This window comes from Polypterus senegalus, chromosome 11 (genome assembly GCF_016835505.1).
Source record: "Polypterus senegalus isolate Bchr_013 chromosome 11, ASM1683550v1, whole genome shotgun sequence".
NCBI lineage: Eukaryota > Metazoa > Chordata > Cladistia > Polypteriformes > Polypteridae > Polypterus > Polypterus senegalus.
The window spans coordinates 62,530,975-62,553,723 of NC_053164.1; the positions used below are offsets into that span (position 1 = coordinate 62,530,975).

At 39.8% G+C, this 22,749-nt stretch overlaps 1 protein-coding gene across 1 annotated transcript in view; it reads left to right on the forward strand.

Moving 5' to 3' along the window:
• The first annotated feature begins 311 nt into the window (after positions 1-311).
• Positions 312-22,749, forward strand: part of LOC120539082 (C-type mannose receptor 2-like) — a 74,421-nt gene continuing 51,983 nt past the window's right edge. Inside the window, exon 1 of the mRNA XM_039768817.1 lies at positions 312-363. The gene's annotated coding sequence lies outside the window, so the exon portion shown is untranslated. The remainder of the gene's footprint in view (positions 364-22,749) is intronic.

Consider the following 22,749-nt stretch of genomic DNA (forward strand, 5'->3'; position numbering starts at 1 on the left):
AAATGAAATAAAAAAAAAATCAATATGGTACTTGATGAGCAGAATAATAGCAATTTTGAAACCATTGTCAGACTCCTGATAGGAAAATACAGAAGGAAAAATAATGCAAGTTAGGTAATATAAATACAATTTAAGTTTAGAAAAATTAATTGCATGTCATATTTGTATTAGAGAAATGTTGACTGATTCAAGCCATGCCCAACATTTATTTCATAACAGAATAATTAAGTAGGTTTATGCAAAGCAAATGCAAATTTATCTGCTACAAAATAGATCTCTGCTGCGGAAAGCAAGCTGAGTACTCAGTAGACGTTTAAACAAAATAAAGCCATCATATCCTGAAGACAGTGAATTAGTTGGGAGGTAAGTGCAAAACTTCATTTCTTAAACTTTTTTATTTTGTTTAACAATTTTGCTAGATCGAGTCATTAGGGACCAACTAACCCAAAATGTTTGTTTGCAAATAACACAGTGGGTCAGAATTACTTAATCCAAAATATAAGTGTGAATCACTGGCTCACAAAATCAAACTGATTATTTCATGTCTGGAAGTGTACAGTGTCTAAATGTCTTGAAGAGAGAAAATTCTAGGAAGTTCAAGGAAATGATAACGAAGGACTTAATCTGCTACATGAAAAGTGCTTGCCTTGCAGAGGTGGGTAGAAGAGACAAAAATTGCACTCAAGTAAGAGTAGCGTTACCAAAATAATATTACTCAAGTAGAAGTAAAAAGTAGTCATCCAAAAAATGACTGAAGTAAGAGTAGAGAAGTATTTGGTGAAAAGACTACTCAAATACTGAGTAACTGTTTGACCATAATAAATGACTTATTTTTTAGAAATGTAATAAGACAGACAAAAATATGTAATAATATGCAAATTCTGCTATTTCCAAATAACAAAATGAAAAATGAGTAAAAATAAATAACATCTTTACAAAATAAAGATGCATAAATAACACAAAGTTTCAAATCTCAGTTTTTCTTAACAAAGCTTTTGAAGTCAATACCTATAGTAGGTAACATGTATGTTTGAACAGTGCAAACTACTTACAGTACCAAGATATCCTGTACACTGAAAGTATAATACTGCATATTCACTTGCCCTACAAATAGCACAGCTGATAGAAAATAACACTAGAAAAAGGCAGCTTCTGCACAAACAAGAAGTCTCACTTTACCTTGATTGTCTGTGTCTGTGCAGGTTTGGTTAAAACGTGCTTGTTCTTCACTCAGTGAAGTGATGGCTAAGCTTCAGCAGGAATTGGCTCTCAAGGTTCCTGGCCCCACAAACGGAGTCATGTGATTATTGTCGCTACATCTGTTTGGTGGTAAAAGTAAAAAGTATGGTGCAGTAAAACTACTCGTGGAAGTACAATTTTTAAAAAAAGTTACTCAAGTAAATGTAACGGAGTAAATGTAACTCGTTACTACCCACCTCTGTTGCCTTGCTTGCCAGCTTGTGAAGTCATCTTTGTTTTACTTTATATCATCATGCTGGATAACTTATGGCAAAAAAAAACTTCTTAAAAACATAAGCAAACATATTGATGTGCCCTTTCATTATGATCTATAAATTCTAAAGACACTAGTGAATTCCTTCAGATTCTCACTTTTTGTACTCAAGATGCTGCAAGTGCAGTAACACTGTGTGGAGTACAAGTCCAAGGAGGTTATGCTCAACCTTTATAATGCGCTGGTGAGGCCTCATCTGGAGTACTGTGTGCAGTTTTGGTCTCCAGGTTACAAAAAGGACATAGCAGCGCTAGAAAAGGTCCAGAGAAGAGCGACTAGGCTGATTCCAGGGCTACAGGGGTTGAATTATGAGGAAAGATTAAAAGAGCTGAGCCTTTACAGTTTAAGCAAAAGAAGATTAAGAGGTGACGTGACTGAAGTGTTTAAAATTATGAAGGGAATTAGTACAGTGGATCGAGACTATTGTTTTAAAATGAGTTCATCAAGAACACGGGGACACAGTTTGAAACTTGTTAAGGGTAAATTTCGCACATACATTAGGTAGACACTTGGAATAAGCTACCAAGTAGTGTGGTAGACAGTAAGACTTTAGGGACTTTCAAAACTTGACTTGATGTTTTTTTTGGAAGAAATAAGTGGATAGGACTGGCGAGCTTTGTTGGGCTGAATGGCCTGTTCTCGTCTCAGGTGTTCTAATGTTCTAATGAAACACAAAAAATTCAAGTCGTGTTTTAAAAATAAATAATGTAACTAGTAATATTTGCTTTCAGACCCTGCCCGGTCTCGTCCTGCCATATATTATGGCACATGCCTATTTCCTGTATCTAAAAATTGTATTTGACAGGATGAAGAATCTGAAAGAAAGTGGTAATGTAGATGGCTTATCTGAAAAAGTAATGTAAACAGTATCTTTCATGGAACAGTCCAAATGCATTTCATTAATATTCTAAGATCGCTTATTACACTACAGTGTCACAAACTAATTACCATTACAGGACAGCCCCTCTCACATACCCCCACTCAGCAAGCACTTGAAGATGGAGATTAGTCTTACTCATTTAGCACTAAATCAGAAGGTTAACACGTATCAGAGAAACTGATCTATCCGTTCTCATTATACTAGTAGATTTGCATTGACACAGAGGTTTGGATTCCTTTTATGATAAGTGACTTTGTTATAAGATTTTTGATTGCCCTTGATTAATTTTTAAACCTGCTTATTCCAATAAAAGTATGTGTGCATGTGGAAGCCAAAGCCTATCTCAGGAGCACTGGGTACAAGGCAGGAGCCAAAGCAAAATTAAAGTGAGGTGGGCAAACCTTGCACATGAATAATGAAAATGTGGAATTAAACACAGATGGAAACTGGGACATAATTTAATCCCATATTCCTCTGGCTGTGAGTTGGCTGCACTAACCAATATCCCATTATGTTTGCCAACTTTGAAATCGTTATAAAAATACAGATTACTGTACACCTTAAAAATATTACTTCTGTTTTGTACTTGGAAGAAAAAATATGATGTTGTATATGTTGTGTAACCAAAACACAGGTCAAGGCATTTTTTAAATTTATTTTGTATTAGGTTATGTTATTTGAAGAAAATAACATTCCATACAATCGAGCTGAACTTATACTACAAATGATTTCATAGTAAAACTAGAAAAAAAAGATGAAAAGAAAAATAAAACATCAGAAAGTTAAAAAAAGAAAGCAGGATCAAAAAGAGACAAAAACTAAGAAAACAGAATTCAACCCCTGCCAGGAGAAAGAGAGGAGAGCCAAGAGTATGGAAAAAAAATGTTAGGAACGAAAAACAGAAGGGAAAATATAATTTTCCCATGATATAAATGCTTATTCTAAAAAATCATTAATTAAATCTTGCCATTTTTTAAAAGTGTTTTGAACAGATCCTCTAAGCGAGAATTTGATTAGTATTAAACAGAGGAGGCCAACTCCGATCCTGGACAGCCACAGGGTGGCTTCAAGTTTTCATTTTAACCGTTTTCTTAATTAGTGACTAGTTTTTGCTACTGATTAACTTATTTGCAATTTAAAACTCAGCTCCTTTAAATCAGGGCTGAGAAACCCAGTTGCTTTGTGGGAAATCAGGATGTGATTTGCTCAATTAATTCTACATTTATTATGTTGGCATGTCTGTTGTCTTCCTCCTCTTTAAGTCATATTGGAATTCTTGTTTCTGCACTTTTAAAAGGAAAAGAACTTTCACTTATTGCGGATGGATTTTGTGGCATTTTATAGCACATTGAAGTCGGGGTGGGCGACAATTTTCTTCTTCAGTTCTAAGCAAAAATTTGACTTAATTGAAACTACTGTGTAAGGTTGCCCAACTAGTAAGTGTTATCAGGGGCAGAAAAGACTTAGGACTTTCACACGAAAAAAAATGGACCAGGGCTCTCAAACAAAACATTTTCTTAGATGTTCTCTCGTGGCTTTTATAGAAGGTAACTGGGAACATAAGGCAGACACCAAGGAAAAAAATACTCAAGCAACAACAAAAAAAGCACAAGAAACACTCTGTACTATATGATAGAAGGGTACAGGGGTATTCTGCATCCATACAGTCCTACAATGTGTAAGCCACTTCAACTGACAAGGTTTTCTTTTATTTCTATAATACTTGAAACTTTTTGTTCTCCCTTTAATCGTTCATCCTTTGTGTATTTTGTATAACAATTCCATGTGCATCACAGTTCTGAATAAAACACTCTCTGAATAGTAAAGAATCCCTCAGAGTGATATCTCCAGGCTAATATGTTATCCTTTTATTTGCCCCAAAATTAAAGACAAAATAAAAAAGGTAAACATTCTGTTGATTTAAGCATATTCTTGTAAAGCTTTTCAGGGAACATTCAATTACAATTTAGTAATAGAGCTAAAAAGTATAAAACAAATGATTAATAAATTTTACAAATTTGGAAACAAATTTTACAAATTCTTGCTCTCCACCTTAACCTCAGGATTCCTGGGGCTGAAGCCTATCTCAGCAGAATTGTACACAAAGCAATGACTAAATAACCCTGGACTGTTCCCCAGTCCATTGCAGAGTCCATTAATATTTACTCCCACACAGGACCAAATAACCTAACATGCATGTGTTTGTGGAAGAAAACAGTATTATCAGAAGAGAAAGGCATGCAGGTATGGGCACAATGTAATCTAATTCAAAATGGGACACTGGAGCTGTGAGGTAGCAGTGTTAACTTCTGTGCCACCATACTACACAGTTAATTTTACAATTACTTTAATTGTGTGTCTTTCAACCATGTCAGACCTAATTACATTATGTCAAGAACCAAGGCTTCAAACTTTTTATTTCTTTAGTTTTGAATTTCCCATCCTCTGGACTGAAAAGTTAACAATGGTAAAATGTTGCACTTCTCATCTATGCAAATGAATCTATGATAAAAAATATAATTTTAAATGACTTGTACAGAATGTCTGTAATCTTGGGCTAAAATCTGGACTTTTAAAAATCTTTGGTGAGCCTGTTCAGTCAGAATTCATTTTTTCTATGAGACATACCCTTTTTGTTTTTAACTTCTCCTCATTTTTATATTTTATATGATCCTGTATGGTTGTAGCAATTGTACTCTTTTTCTCTCTTTCCACATTTCTTCAAATTTGCAGTCTCTCTCTCAAGGTCAACCTATCTACAGTATATGGGACTATATGAGAAGAAGAGACGTATGAGTAAAACAAAAAGGAGCCAGCATGATAGTGACAGTTTGTCAGGATTCTGTTTGTGCTGGGTTTTTGTAATGTTTTTTAGGTCAAATTCCAAAAGCATAACAACAAATGTAGTGGAGGCACTTAAGTTAAGGAGGCGCTTTCCAGGAAAGAGCACTAACTCACTATTTGTGTCTGTGTGCCAATGCTTCTTCATTTCACTTCTGATTCCTAAAATATTTCATAAATGAATACATGTGGAAAAAGGAATATGATCATGCGTGACTTATGGTAATAAACAGCTGTTGGTCATAGCATGTCTTCCATACCTGACTTTGACAAAGTGCTCCTTAATCCAAAACAATTTATGAACAACTGACTTAAGGAATGACTCTTTAATTCCTAAATTCAAATGTTCCGTGTTAGTAATATTAATCTGCAAACAAAAAAATAATATTTTCAGTTCAATGCAAACATCAGAAAGTGAGTATAACTAATTAATAAGTAAAGTGAAAGGCCTTTAGGAGCAGCTTTAAAAATAGTATATGCATTATGCTAAAATAATAAGTCTCCAATTGTTATTTAAATACTGGAACCAATGGAACTTCCCTAATATTGGCAAGTCATTCAAAAATTTGAGAAACCTACAACAAAATAGCCTGCTCCTCCTATGCTATTTTAATTTTTTCTTGATATTTCAAGTAGGTCCACATCTTCATGTGTCATTTTATAACTTTATATTTGCAAAGAAATATAAGTGAATCTACTCTAAACATAAGTAGAAACCACTTAAAATTTTAAGGACTGGAGTTCTGGGGCTATGCTTCCTAATTCTAGTCATGATCCTTACTGCACTGTTTTCAGTTACCAGAAGTGAAGTAACTGAATGATTTAAACAGCCTGACCATCAAGCTTTACAATAGTTAATTCTGTGTTACATAACTGAAGGAGCTTTTCAATACCCTGAAGTGTAAGTATCCACCTTAAGTTTGTAATATTTCCAGATTATATAAAGCATGTTTAAGAAACAGTAGAAATGTGAGGACTACAGCATAAGTTTACATCAAACATAAAACCTAAATTTTGGATGGATTCATCCTCACTAAAATTCAGACCTTTTGAGAGCCTTCGGCATTACTTTAACATTTACAAAATTGCAACACACCAAAAGAACATAAATTCAGGTACACATCTATTATAAATTGATTACGTTACCAAAACCACACCCCAGTACACTCCTCCTATTCCACATACACTTTCAAACATTCACTTAAAATGTTATAAATGACTTTACTACTCTAACTTCCTCATTATACTCCTCTAACTTCTCACTTAAAGCTTTGTAATAATTGCAATTGCCAATGAATAAGCAGTTCACCCTCCTCAACAGAGCATAGCACCCCCACCTCCCAAATCCCAACAAATTATTAAAGGCCTCAAAATCTCTTAATCAAATTTTAATAAGTAAACTCCCATTTCAGTCTGTACTTCCCCAGCACCTTAAACAGCAACAACACATCAGTGATGATTGAGTTCTTTGCCCTATTCCTTCTTGTCTTAAGAATTGCCAGCTTTGCTTGACCTAACCAAAAATCCCCCAGCACACATTTATTTTTAAATTTACAATTTTACTTGACTCCAAAAATGAAATAAACATCTGAAAAAGATTATCCAAGACTACAAAAGGAACTCTAAGAAAGGTAAAGAATAGTGCAAGTCTTTCACTGTGTAGAAAAAGGATTAAAAATTGTTTCTTTGTGTTGACAAAAAGTACAGTAATCTGATGCCCCTGGAGAAATAATCTCCATAAAATAAATAGTGGCAACCTCAGCATGAAGAATACTCCAATGTGTGTTAGCAAGATGCTTCTGCAAAGGCAGTTTGTAAAACTCTGTCCATGCGGGAGTTCAATTTATATCAATATTCAGTTCTTTTTTCCAATGAGTATGTGGTATGTTCTTTTATTATATTATAAAAAGTCACTTTAATACATAACTGATAAGAGTAATTTTTTCATCTCATCAAATGGTTCTTTTTATAAAGTGCAAAACCTAAGGATAACACTAGGCCAGTCAGCACAATCGGACACCCTAGGCTTGTCACGTATTACCAGGTTTGTTGGAGTCAGACTCAAGGATTTTGTTATCTGGGGTAATGTTATTACACAGTAAGTGAGCACTTACAGTACTTGGGCAATAGACTCCTTAAACTGGGAAAGAACTGCCCAATTGCTGTAAGGAGGGTAGGACCGTACCATGTACCAGTGTGTTCATCTATTCAATGACAAACCTTCAGGACACCTTTACTCAGAAGAGTGGAAATAAAAAAATTAGAAGAAAGGAAATTTTAATACATTGCTTCTTCCATGAACCAAAAAAGTGACCACAACTAAGACTTGTTCCTTGAAACATATTGGGCCACGTTAATAATGCTGATGGATAAAATTTTGGCAGAACTGATGGACTCAGTTTATAAGGACATACTAGATTAAAGTGCCTGTCAAAATGCAGACCATTCATATTTTGGAAAAGTCCTAAAGCAAGGTCCCTCCAGGGCAATTTTACGGAACCACAGAACAGTCTATGCAATGCTTGAAGTCTGAAAGTCTTGATTATGCTTTTAATGTCCACCAGGCCCAGAACTCCCTTAGCCACTGGCAAATGAAGCACACTTCTCTAGACCCAGGGCATGCCATCCCAGGTAAAGTCCAGATTAATCTTCTGTACAGATTTTATGAGTGCAACCAGTGTGGATGAACGCACCTTTAGCATTATTTAGGATCAGGACCCTGCCTTTACAAGAAATATCCAGCAGAAACCACCTCCATTGTTTCAGTCTTTTGCCTGAACCTTCTAAGTCCTTCCCTCCCAATTACCTGCATCAACGCCATTCTCATCTAGGCATCTGAAAGCTTTTCTGTTCCATTGTAGTGTCCCGGGATGAACAGGGGGAGGAATGTTACTGCAGTCACCAACCAAAAAAATACACTGCTTTTTATCCAATTCTTTTTTACTGATGACAACCTTTCAAAACCATTTCAACAGTATATTAATGTTTCAGTCTCAAAAGAGGATGACAAAACACTGTCACATCATTAGCACAGGCTTACCGTAAAGAGAAGAGTGGGGCAAATGGGAATACTGAGGCCTGAGAGTCATTGTCTGAATTGATCTAGCAGGGGCTCGATGGAAAGGTTTGTGTAGCTGCGTTTATCCAAAATTACCAAAGTTCTGCAGCTTTTAATTTGCTTCATAGGATTATTCAGGCAATAATGTGGAGCATGTTGAAATAATTCCACAGACCAAATATCTTTATTTTAAAAGTTTTAGTTTTAGACATTCTTTAAAAATTAAAAAACACTGTATGAATTTATAACTTTTTAAGATTGGCTCTTACAGTTTATCTTTATAACATAGAATATTAAACACATTTTGAGGAGAACAGCCTATTCAGCCCAACAAAGCTGGTCAACAATATACACTAAAGTTCTCCAAAATAATATAAAGTCAAGTTTTAAAGGCCCCTAAATTTCTGCTCTCTATTACACTGCTTGGTAATTCATTAATGGTCCTCTTTGTGAAGAAAACCTCCTAACATTTGTGTGATATGTATCTTCAGCAAGTTTCCATCTCTCTCTTCCTGTTCTTGTTGAAGAGCTCATTTTAAAGTAAGAGCCTAGATCCACTGTAATAATTTCTTTAATAATTTTAAACCTTTTGATCATGTCTCCTCTTAATCTTCATTTGCTTAAACTGAAAAGTTTCAGCTCCTTTAGTCTCTTCTCATAGCTCATATCTTTCAGTTCCAGAATAAGCCAAGTTGTTCTGGAATTGCACTGCTATGTGTTTTTTGGAATATGGGAACCAAACTTGTTCATTGTACCCCAGAAGACACCGCAGCAGTGTGTATTATAGTTTAGGCATAATCTTATTTGATTTATGCTCTACACATCATGCTATTCTGTTATCCTTCTTAATGGATTTAGTATACAAATGTAGATAATGATCACAACACTCCAGCTCCAATTTTCTTCTCATAAGGTGTACTTTAAATTTTCAGAGCTTTCATTGTATATTCAAATTTCCATTAAACTTCATTAGCCAGAGATCTGTACATAATTCACTTACAGTATTCTATTCTATTCCATTAATTCCACTATGTTTGCAATCATCTGCAAACTTAACTTAGTATTTATATACCTGCACGCCACTAATGGACCTCACTTTTAACATCACATAATTCTGAAAATGTTCCTTGCACCATATGCTTCTTGTGTTTGAGCCAGTTATTTACACACTAAACCCTGAATTGCCATTATTTTAGTCTGATGCCCAACCATTCATATACTGACCTCATGAAAACCTTTCTGAAAATCAAGATAAATATTATATACACCTCCTTACTTCCTAATACAATTCCAGCATATAAGTAAAACACAAACTCCCCTGTCTGAACCCATACTGGCTACTCACAAACATTTCTTTCTTGACAAGTGATGCCAGATCTTTTCCTTAACAATACCTCTGATTAATTTACTCGTGATATATGTTAATAACCCTTTTTATAATATTTGATATCCCCAGCATACAGTGATTTTTTTAAAAATACATGTCAAGGGTTTATATACACACTCACTAATCTCCTTTATATATATATATATATATATATATATATATATATATATATATATATATATATATATATATATATATTGTAATAACTGGAGACCAGAGGCGTGGAAGGTTTGGGGCAGCCACCCGTTTAATGCGGTTTCCCGGCTGCAATAGAAATTGAGGCATTTCAAAACAGTTGTTTACACAACAGAGTCCAAGACAGAACTGCCTGCCTAAGCAAAGGCAGTGAGCTTTATAGCTCAGAGGGCGGAAATGATGTCGCCCTCTGGGCCGAACTGGAAGTGACATCACCCTTGGGGCCGGAACCGAAGTGACCTCATTCTTGGGGCCGGAACCGAGGTGGTGTGTCCTTCCTGGAAATGGCGGCTCCTGGTGGGATTTCCGGTAAGACCTGCAGAGAACTCAGAAAGAGCGCCAGCGCACCCCCCCTGGGCAGATGTATAAACAGTATTGTCTAAGCCCTTCAGCTGCTTCCCATGCACACGCAGGTGACAAGACTCCCCTCAGCCCAGACCCGCCGGGTCGGGCGACCTGCACCGAGAGGTGTGGGCCCGGAGAGGGCATCGGCGTTGGCATGAAGGGACCCCTGTCGATGAACGAGCGTATATTTGTACTGCTGCAGGTCAAGAAACCACCTCGTGACCCGCGGATTCACTCCCTGTGAAGGGCCATCCACTTTAAAGGCGCATGATCCGTCACCAGAGTGAACACGCCACCCAAGAGGTAGTACCGCAGCTGCGCCACCGCCCATTTGATCGCCAGAGCCTCCTTCTCCACCGCCGCGTACCTGGTCTCCCGTCCAACAGTTTCCGCTCAGGTACATAACGGGTGTTCAACACCGCCGACGCTTTGGCTCAACACGGCTCCCAAGCCTGTGTCCGGCGTCCGCCTGGAGGACAAAAGGGAGAGAGAAGTTAGGGGAGATTAAGATAGGTGCTGAAGTCAGAGCCCTTTTTAAGTCACTGAATGCAGCCCCGCTTTATCAGACCATACCACCGTATTAGGAGCTCTTTTCTTTGTCAAGTCGGTCAAGGGCGCCGCTCTCGGAGAACGAGGCACAAACCGGCGGTAGTACCCGCCAAACCGAGAAAGGATTGGACTTGCCGCTTGGTTTGCGGGACGGGCCAGGCCATTATGGCTTGCAACTTGGAACACTGTGGCCTCACAGTACCCCGGCCCACTAGGTAGCCCAAATATTTGGCTTCTCTCAACCCGAAGTAACATTTCTTGGGGTTGATGCGAGCCCCTCTCCCAATGTCCGTAATACTGCTGTGACCTGCTGTATGTGCTCCTTCCAGGTGCTGGAATAGATGACAACGCCATCCAGATAGGCAGCACAGAACGAAGTTATGGGGCCGGAGCACTTTGTCCACCAGACGCTGAAAAGTCGCAGGCCCGTGTAACCCAATGGAAGGACACGATACTGCCAGTGTCCGCTAGGAGTGCTAAACGCGTTTTTCCTTCGGACTCCGCTAAAGGAACCTGCCAGTACCCCTTTGTCATGTCAAGTGTAGTCAAGAATTTGGCTGGTCCCAGTCTCGAGGAGGTCGCCCACGCGAGGCATGGGATAAGCATCAAATCGGGAAACTTGGTTGAGCCGACGGAAGTCATTGCAAAACCTCCAACTGCCGTCAGGCTTAGCAATCAAGACGATGGGCTGGACCAGGGACTACTACTTTCCTCGATCACTCCTAGTGCCAGCATTCGCTTGATTTCCAGTTCCACTTCTACTTTCTTTGCCTCCGGAGTCTGTAGGGTCGCCACGGACGATCACCCCCGGGTCAGTCAATATGTCGTGCGCAATCAGAGAGGTCCGACCTGGCTGTTCACTTACCACCTCTGGGACCGAGCGGATAGCTGCTTCGAGCTCCTGTCTCTGTCTGGGAGATAGCTGTTCGCGAAATTAAGGGCACTTACTTCGCGCAAGAGAGCAGGGCTGTCCGGAGGAGGGATCGATCCCTCTCCTTCCACGGTTTCAGCAGGTTTACATGATATATTCGCCAGCTGGTCGGCGATTGGGCTGTTTCACCAAATAGTCGACCAATCCCTTCCTCTCCTTAATTTCAGAGGGGCCTAGCCAATGTGCGAGCAGTTTAGAGTGTGAAGTAGGAACCAATACCATGACGCGATCCCCGGTTGGAACTCCCGGAGAGTCGTACACGGTCATACAGGCGGCCTGTGCTGATTGTGCCTCCTCGATATGACTTTTTAGTATAGGTCTTATTACATCAAATCTATCGCGCAATTGGGCGATATACTCCAAAATGTTAGTGGAGGGCTGTGCCTCCCCTTCCCAGCCCTCTTTTAAAATATCTAATAAGCCCCGGGGCTGTCTTCCGTATAGTAATTCAAAGGGAGAGAACCCCGTAGAGGCTTGAGGGACTTCCCAGTAGGCAAAGAGGACAAGGGGGAGGAGTTGGTCCCAATTCCTCCCATCCTTGCTGACTACCTTACGTAGCATTTGCTTGAGAGTTTGGTTGAATCTCTCCACTAGCCCATCGGTTTGAGGATGATACACCGAGGTTTTTAAATGCTTTATTTTCAGTAACTTGGCAGTCTCCTTGAACGCTTCCGAGGTGAAAGGCGTTCCTTGGTCCGTCAGGACTTCTAGGAATGCCCACCGTGAAAAGACTCCTACTAGTTCCCGTGCAATATTTTTAGTGGTAGCCGAGCAATGGAACGGCTTCAGGGAATCGGGTTGCATAATCCACGAGGACGAGTATATATTTATATCCTCGGCTGAGGGCTCCAGGGTCCTACTATATCCACCCCAATCCTGTCAAAGGAACGCCAATAAGGGGAAGGGGAATCAGAGGAGCACGGTCCTTCCTAGGAATTTGCCGCAGTTGACACTCCGGCAGGAAATGCAAAAGCGCTAACCTCCTCATTAATCCCCGGCCAAAAAAAACGGAGCTTAATGCGCTCTAATGTTTTATCGGAGCCGAGATGGCCTCCAAGAAGGTGAGAGTGGGCTAACTTCGCAAACCTGCCGCCGTAGGTCCGCTGGACTAGCAACAACTTCCGACCTTCCCTCATGTTCAGCAACCCGATACAATAATTCATTATCCATGACAAAGTGAGGTCCCTGTGGCATGGGCAAATGCGCGCTTGGCGCTAACGAGAACCACTGCATTCTTTATGTGCTTCAGAGAGTCGCCATTCCACTGTTCTCTTGAAAGAAGCCGGAGTCGCTCTAAACTGAAAGTGCAACTCAGAGAGCGGGTCCGTCTGACCTCAAGGGGCGGAGAATCCTCCTCGCTGCCGGGCGCTAGTGGATGACGTAGTAGCCCGCGACGGTCCGGGAGTATCTTCGCACTCTCTTGGCCTACCGCCCCACTCCCTGTCGGCTGATTACACGGTGTGGAAGCAGCTTGAGATGAGTCTTTATCATCTATAACGAGGCCAAAAGCTTTTCGGGAATGCTTTCTAAACTACCGCGTTACTGTCAGACCAGTCCGCCCGAGGATTACGGAAACGGAGGATCCGGTGTACCGCCACGTAAGCTGTCAAGGGTTCCTCCGAGACATACGTAACACCGGGCGGTATTGTATGGCGGATATCTCCGTGTATACATTTTAGACTGGTCTTTTTTAATCCATTGTTGCGGTAGAACAAAACGGCGAGCAACGACAGACACGCTACTGCCGGAATCAAACAGCGCTGTTATCTTATGTCCATTAATAAGAAGCTCCCCGTATGTTTATCCGCCAGGGATTGCTAAGGGCACACAAACAACCCCGCCATTGTCCCCTACGGTCCGCCTTGTTCCCGACAGGTCGCAAGCCAGACGGCCCGCGACTTCGAACAGGCTCTGGATGCGTGGAAGGGACTGCTTTAGTGGGACATAACTCCCGGTAGTCCACAGAGCGGCTGTTCTGCCCTCCCAGGTTTCACAGCCGGCCTCTGGGTTTGCAAGAGCTGTAGCAGCTCGTCCAGAATGGAATTCCCCCAGGCCGGCTGGGCAAATTCCTGGGGTATTCGCTGTAGCAGCAAAAACAGGCCACTTGCTGCACTATTTGCAAGGGGTCAAATCAAATGGCCGTAGCCACTCACCCACCTGTTGCCAGAGAGCCATAGCCTGCTCTGACAGCCCTTTGTTGGGTTAAACTCCCAGTCTATTATATTCTTTACCTGCCGGCCTGGGGACAGCCCATCGCTAACAGGGACCTTGGTCCCGATGGGGGGCTCGGCTTTCCTACCCAGAAGAGCATACTGAGCCACTCGTGTGTTTTCCCCAGAAGCCAGCCCACGCCTGTGGGTCCCCTCTACCTTCTCCACGAGATGGGTTGGTAGCCCCGGGTTATGCTCGTGGAGCAGAGCCTGCACCGCGTCCTTCCTGACCCTCCGCGCACTCCCTGCCCCAAACTCGCCCCGTACTCACCCACCTGGTTCCTTGAAGGTCCGTGTCCCGGTTCTTCGGGACACCATCCTGCCGACTACGCCACTGTAATAACTGGAGACCAGAGGCGTGGAAAGGTTTGGGGCAGCCACCCGTTTAATGCGGTTTCCCGGCTGCAATAGAAATTGAGGCATTTCAAAACAGTTGTTTACACAACAGAGTCCAAGACAGAACTGCCTGCCTAAGCAAAGGCAGTGAGCTTTATAGCTCAGAGGGCGGAAATGATGTCGCCCTCTGGGCCGAACTGGAAGTGACATCACCCTTGGGGCCGGAACCGAAGTGACCTCATTCTTGGGGCCGGAACCGAGGTGGTGTGTCCTTCCTGGAAATGGCGGCTCCTGGTGGGATTTCCGGTAAGACCTGCAGAGAACTCAGAAAGAGCGCCAGCGCCCCCGCCCTGGGCAGATGTATAAACAGTATTGTCTAAGCCCTTCAGCTGCTTCCCATGCACACGTGTGTGACAATATATATATATACATATACTAGCAAAATATCCGCGCTTCGCAGCGGCGAAGTACTTACCTTAAAATTGTTATTAAGAAGAAAAGTAAACCTTTTTAAACTGAGGGAAAATATACCAATAATTATTTGTTAAGGATCTCTTTGTATACCATGTTATCAGTTCGGCCCTCCGGTTGTAATAAGACCAAGCTGTGCGCTGAGCTTACTCTTGAGCATAAAACGTACAGGTGGCCGTGTGAAAAGCAATCTTGCCTCAAATCTCACAGCTTGGATTGCTGCTGTCATAATCGGTTTGAGTTTCATGGTTTGTTTCAGTTACAACAGTATTTGCAGGACTTGTGTTAAGTGACATTCAGCATCTGTCAAGCATTGTAAGCATACAACCGGTTTCATCGATAACTTCGCATCCAGCTTTTGAGAGTTTAAACATTCATAAACATCAAAGTGTCCACTACTGAAATCGTCACCTGTTAATCTAAGATGTTTAAGAGGCATTGGCGATTGTCCAAAGGTGTAAATATTTGGCCATTTCGATACACTTGAAAGCAACAACCGAACAATTCAGCGGCAGCCATCAACTCACATGCAGAACCATAGGTGAAGGGCTTAAGCATTTCACTCTTATAGTGCTCCTGTGCAGTATAATTATCTCCTGTACCGTCATCAGTCCACACCTTGAACCTGTCCCAGTCATTCAATACATAAGACACAATGTTCCTCCGGATATCAAGAGTGAGCTTAATATGGCCGTGCAATATGTAACACAGAGAATGAAAAAGGCAGGTGCCATCTCCGGGCATGGAAACCACTCGATAAGTGACAGTTCTTTGATCGATGGTGATCACCTCGATAAACATGTTAATGCGGGTACGGTTGGAATGATAAAGGAAATGGGTACCTGAACAATGTAAAGTAAGTCTAAAATACCTGCACAATAACTATAATCGTAATAAACGAATAATAAAACAGCGGAGAAGCCGTGGATTAAATAAAAAGGCTGCAGTTATCAGCAGGGAGACCTGAATCCCGTGGCGAAGCAAGGAAGGGAATGAAGAGACCGGAGTGACGGACAGCCTTATATAGGCAGGCAGCCAACAACATGGGAGGCGTTGGGATGAGGGACCCAACGCCGTCTCACACGGCGACTGAGCTGCAGGCTATGGACGTATATATGTACGTAAATAGGATTCAGTTAACGTTGGGAACCCGCGTACCAAATTTCTTGAAGATGGGCCCATAAGTAACAAAGACCGTTGGAAAGTTCAATATAGCGGCCGACAGTGGCGTCATACCACCGAAATAAGTACGTACATTGGTTTCGGTTAGCGCAGGGAAGCCGCCTACCGAATTTCATGAAGATGGGGCCATAAATAAGAAAGTTTAACATGGCGGACGTTGTCGACCGTTATGACCGTTACGCGTAGAATTTCAAAATGAAACTTTTGTAAGTAAGCTGTGTGGTAGATAGGGGGCGCTCTCGCTCCCTTGAACCCCTGTTCACGACTCCAGACACCAGGTAAAAGTCCTCAAATTGACTTTATTCAATCGTCACAGTGTACAAAACACTCTCTCCTCCACTATTCTCATATAAATCACAATACTACAATAAACCAATCCTCCAGCTCCCAGACGTGTTGCCACCCTTCCACCCAGCTCAGCTCACCGTCTGGGAACTCCCACAGTTCTTTTCTTTTTCCGGGGCGTAGGGAAAATATCCATTGTTCCTCCCTGCAGTGTCCTCTAGTGGCCCCCATGGTATCCAGCAGGGCTGCGTATAGAAACTACAATGTCCATGATGCCCTGCTGGTCTTCTGGGGACCTCCATACTGCAAGGAGGGCTCCACCTGGCGGCTTGGGGGTATTGGCCGGGATAAAGGGCCGGCCATCCACCACAGCTGTAAGGAATGAGCCTGCCAAATTTCAGCCTACTACCTACACGGGAAGTTGGAGAATTAGTGATGAGTGAGTCAGTAAGTCTGACGTTGGAAAGTTCAATATGGCGGCCAAGAGTGGCGTCATACCACCGAAATAAGTACGTACATCGGTTTCGGTTAGCACAGGGAAGCCGCCTACCAAATTTCGTGAGGATGGGGCCATAAATAAGAAAGTTCAATATGGCAGACGTTTTCGACCGTTATGACCGTTACGTGTAGAATTTCAAAATGAAACCTGCTTAACTTTTGTAAGTAAGCTGTAAGGAATGAGCCTGCCAAATTTCAGCCTTCTACCTACACGGGAAGTTGAAGAATTAGTGATGAGTGAGTGAGTGAGTGAGTGAGTGAGTGAGTGAGTGAGTGAGTGAGTGAGTCAGTCAGTCAGTCAGTCAGTGAGGGCTTTGCCTTTTATTAGTATATTTATATATGTGTGTGTGTGTGTGTGTGTAAAGGTAATGTGGGGCAATGAATCAGAATTCAACAATCAGAATCCAAAAAACAGAAGTAAATAGATTCAAATGTTAGAGAAATCTAAATGAAAAACTCAACAGTCAATACAAAACAATGATAACTCAATACTCCACTTCTGGGTTCTCTTTCTGACCAACTTATAGAGCAAGATGGAGGACACGGCAGCAGTAACAATTGGGTGGAACTGCTACTTAGGGGTTCCACACACAAGGTACACAGAATTAACAAATAATCAACAAAATTAATAGAAATAACACTAAAACATGACATGATAAATAAAAGTTAAAATTTGGCAAAAATAATAAAATAGAAAATAAACATAAGCGAATAACCCTGAGTATAACATAACATTCATGGTGGTATATTTGATTTCAACCGTACTAATCCAAGAAATTTCCACAATCACTAAGCACTAATCTTTGGCAGTCCCTATTACTGCTGAAAGGTTATCCTCTTCTACTGTACACACATGAAAATTGAAAAAAAGTGCAAGTTTGATCAGTTATTGTTTCATTGTCTGAATATTTCAATTCAACTTTAGTAATCCTAATAAACTTCACTCTCATGACCACTCTTGTGACTCTTGACCATACTTTTACTACTTACATACTGAAAGAATCTCTTTGGGTCATTTTTTTTGCCTTTTCTGTGGTATTTTGTCTCTTCTGTCTTTTACCTTTGCTAACATCATTTTTAACCATTGTTCTCTTGCTCTCATACACCCGACAGTTAGTGCTTGAACTATCTGTCTTGTAGCAATATAGCAAGATAGTTTTATTGTCACTGTACAGTATAATGAATTATTGTTTGGTGCAAGCCTATAGATACCTTAGATAAAAGTATATAAGAGTAGACAATAAACTAAGTAAACATTAAACTATGAGAAGCACAGTTACTGCAGTATTAACAGTTCCAAATATATACACAGAGAAAAAGTAAAGGTAAACATATAAGCATAAACAGAGAAATAATAAATCAAGTCACAAATAAATGGTCACAAGTAAATTAAATTGCACAGCTGCTTTATCCTGTTTAGCTTGTTTATGAACTCCTTAATTCCTCAAAGCCTCTAAATTTCAGGATTCACTTGTGTTGTATCATTAAACATTACTAAACCTGTTCACTGTTCCTTGACTGTCTACACACTTAAAGGGTTATTCCAGTTTATTATGTTTAGACTTTGATGAATCTTCTTAAAACTTGCCCTGCTAAAGATAAGTTTATCTTTTGAATATGCACTCTGCCTAAACACTATGAAATGTACAAGTTATAATATATTATAGTCATTAGATCTTAAAGGTTCAATCCCCTGAATTTTATCCTAGTCACTGCCAAAATAAAACCTAAATAGGCTTCGCCCTTTTAACATACTATGTTAAAAAACAGTCAGTAATTAAGTCTAAAAACTATTGCTCATGTACTCAACTCTTTGCAAGATTAGGCAAGATAATATTTTGGTAGTTAAAAACTACAGTATATTATTCCCTCTTTAAACCTTCCTGTTTAATATTATTATAATGTTAAACATGAAGCTACTGTGTGCATTTGTGGGGTCTTGGGTTTGTCTTTAAAACACTCCCGATATGAAGACTCTACCTATGGTGCCCTCTGGCCTGGTAAACTTCAGATATCCTCAGTAAGATGTAACTCAACATCCAAATAAAGTAGATGTGTATTTAAATTCTGTTCTACATCAATGTATATTCCTCCTTTTTTATGTTTTCTTTATTCTTCCTAAAAAGGTGTAACCATCTATTTAATACTCATCCCCTTCTCTGTTATTTAGCAAATCTTCTGTTATTGATAAGATATAATTACGCTAAGCTACATACAACATACTTGTGTAATTCTTGATACTTGAGGCATTAAAGCAAACAATTTTAATGTATTACTAATCTTACTTTGGTTCTTTAACTTTTCACAGGAAATATCAAAGTTACCTAGTGAATTTATTTTTACACTATTATATTAGAACAATCTGAATGAGAACAGGCCATTCAGCCAAACAAAATTCACCAGTCCTATCCACTTAATTCTTCCAAAATGACATCAAGTCTAGCTTTGAAATTCCCTAACGCCCTACTGTTTACCACACTACTTGGCAATTTATTTCATGTGTCTGTGGTTCTATTTGTAAAGAAAAAATTATAATGCTTGAGCAGAATTTACCCTTGACAAGTTTCAAACTTTGTCTCCATGTTCTAGTTGAATTCATATTAAAGTAACAGTCTCAATCCACTATACTAAAAACCTGCATAATATTAAACACTTCCATTATGATTCCTCTTAATCTCCTTTTACTTAAACTGAAACGATTCATACCCTGCAGTCCTGGAATCTTCATAAAGGACTTTTTCTAGCACTTGAATGTCTTTTTTGTTGCCTGGAGACCAAAACTGTAGCCACCGTTGTAAAGCTTGAGAATAACCTCCTTAGACTTATATTCTACGCATCATGTTATATAATCTAACATTCTGTAATGTTTCATAATGGCTTCTGAACACGGTCTGAAAGTTGATAGTGTAGAGTCCACTATGACTCCTAGTTCCTTCTCATAAGGTGTTCTTTCAATTTTCAGATCTCCCATTGTGTATTCAAGCCTAACATTTTTACTTCCTATGTGTAATACTTTACATTTACTTACATTAAATTTCATCTGCTACAAATCTACTCAAGCCTGTATGCTGTATAAGTTCCCCTGTAATGATTCAAAAGATTCTAGATTTTTCTGTCAGTCCTCCTAGCTTGGTACCATCTGCAAACTTTACCGGTTTGTTATGTATAGTCCTCTCCAAATCATGTATATATTGTCAAGCTTGGGTCACAAAGTTGCACAGGAGAGCACAGCAGGTTTTCCAAGAAGTACAAACTTTATTGTTGTTCTGGCGGTTACAAACACAAGTCTCTGTCAGAGGCAATCCAGCCTCATTGGGAACAGCTGTTAAATTTGTCACATTAGCCCTCCTGCTCAAAAGAACAGTCTTCTTCTTGAAGGGGGGGCAGTGGCACAGTATCAGCGGCCGGAGCAGAGGGCATCTGGGGGAAGAGAGACAGGAGAGTGAGACCTCAGGATTACAGCAGTTTAGTCTTTTAAATGTTCGAAGCCCTGCGCAAGAAGCATGTCGTGTGGCAATCCTGTAGGTGACCCCTGCAGCAGCGGTCACAATATATAAAAATAGCCGCAGTCTTAGCACTGACCACTGAGGGACACTTCTCTTAAATTCACCAGATTATGAAGTTGTTCACACCATAACCCTTTCCTTCCTGTGTCTGAGCCAATTCTGCACCCATCTACACACTACACCCTGAACTCCCACTTCTTTTAGTTTGATGCCTAAACTCTCATGTAGCACCTTACCAAATACTTTCTTGAAAGTCAGGATAAATAATGTTCTATGCACGACTCTGATTATATCCACTTGTTGCTTCCTCACAGAATTCCAGCATGTCAGTAAAAAATGGTCTCCCTCATCTGAAACGTTGCTGACTGTTTAGTAAAACTAATTTCCTTCCATGTGTTGCTCAATCTTATCTTTAATAATTATTTCCATTAATTTACCTGTAATGCAAGTTAAGTTTGCTGGTCTATAGTTGCTTGGATCTGCCCAGTCACCCTTTTTATAATTTTATAATGGAATAATATTTGCCATTTTCCAGTTATTCAGAACTCCCCTAGTTCTCAGTGACTTCCTAAAAATATTAGTCAAGGGTTTATATATGTACTCGTTAATCTCCTTAAGTATTCAAGAATAAATATTATTTGGTCCTGGTGATTAGCTTGAGTTCAACCTATTTAATCTGAGCAGTACTTCGCCTTCTAAAATTTCCAAAACACTCAGTACCTCCTGAGTAGTCCTTATTACTGTTTGGAGGTTAACCACTTCCTCAGATGTGAAGACTTCAGAAAAACACAAGTTTAGATCATTTGCTATTTCACTGTCAGTATTTTTCAATTCCCCTTTACTATTCCTCATACTATACACTTCACGTCCTCCTTGACTGTTCTTTTACTACAATTCTGAAAGAATCTCTTTGGGTTGTCATTTGCCTTATGTAAAATATTCCTCTTTAATTGCCATTTAGCCTCCCTAATACCCTTCTTAATGGTTACCCTCATGTTCTCATTAACCTTACGATTCACATTTGATTTATTAATCTAACATGCTAAAAGAATCTAACACTTCTTTTTTCAACTCCTTGACTATCTCCACACTTAAACGCTTATCCCAGTTTATCCCTTTCATACTTTGTCACAACTACTCAAAATTTGTCCTACCAAAGTTAAACTTAAAGGTTTTGGTCTTAAAATACTGAGAATTGTATTATATTGTGGTCACTTGACCATAGTGTCATAATCACCTCCACACCCTGCATTTTTATTGTGATTATTACAAAATATGAAATCTTAACAGCCATCCCCCCGCGTTGGTGCTCCAATATGCTGTGTTGAGAAACAGTCACTGATTATGTCCAAAAACTTCTGCTTCTATATACTCCAGTAATTGCAAAGATAGCCCAGTTAATATTCAAGTAGTTAAAATCCCCCATGACTAAAATTTTCCCCTGCAAAGTTAGCTTAATACTATTAAAAAGATGCACATTAAAATTACTATCTGCATTAGGGAGTCTACAGCGCATACCTAAAATAAGGCCACTTTCCCTGATGCTTTCCAGACAGTTCAGATGTCCTTACTAACATGTTGCTCATCATCTGACTGAAGAAGGCATGCATTTAAATTCTGCTTGACATAAATTGCAACCTCTTCTTCCTTAATTGTTGAGTCTATCCTTCCTTAAAAATGTGTCAACAACTACTATATAATGTACTAATCGACATCTTTGTTATTTAGCCAGGTTTCCATTATTGCTATAATATTATTATGCTCAGCTACATACAACTCCAACTCTCTTGTTTTATTTTTGATACTTCTAGCAATAAGGCAAGCTATTTTTAATGTGTTATTTTACTTTAACACTTAAATTTGAGATTAGAATTTACGTTACTATGCATTTATTTTTACACTATTGTTCGTTCCTTCATTTATAGCTCTAAACCTTACCTGTCCTTAACTCCCTGCCTCCCCATTCCCTAGTTTAAACTATGCTCAACTAACCTAGTCATACTCCTCACCAACACATTGATGCCCCTCTGGTTCAAAGGTAACCCGTCACAGCAGAACAGGTTCCATTTGTTCCAAAAGGAGGACAAATGTCTTATAAACATATACCCTTCTTTCCTGTACCAAGATTTGAGCAACAGGTTAAGCTATCTGTGCGTGGCACATGTAGGACTTCAGTGAAGATGACCTTCTGCTGGATCAGCTGATAGTCTCCTGCAGATGTAGCACTCATAGAAGATTGGCTTTTTTTCAAGCTATCCTCCAAAAAGTCCAACACCCAGCAAGACATTGGCCTCATTTTTTAAATTTGGTTTTAGATAACTAAAACTGCTCATATTTTTTATTTAACCTAAATAACTTATCTTAATTATTAAAGTATAAAAAGTAAAATATTAAAGAAATAAGCAGTTATTTTACTCCTTCTGGCCCCTTAAATCCCTGCAATATTCTCCCTCTTAACTGCCTGCAGTTTGTCTTCCTTTGAAATTAACTTTACTTTTCCCTGCCTGCTTTCCTAACTTCTGCTTCTCTTATAATTTCGTTACTTTGGAGTGCTCTGCTTAC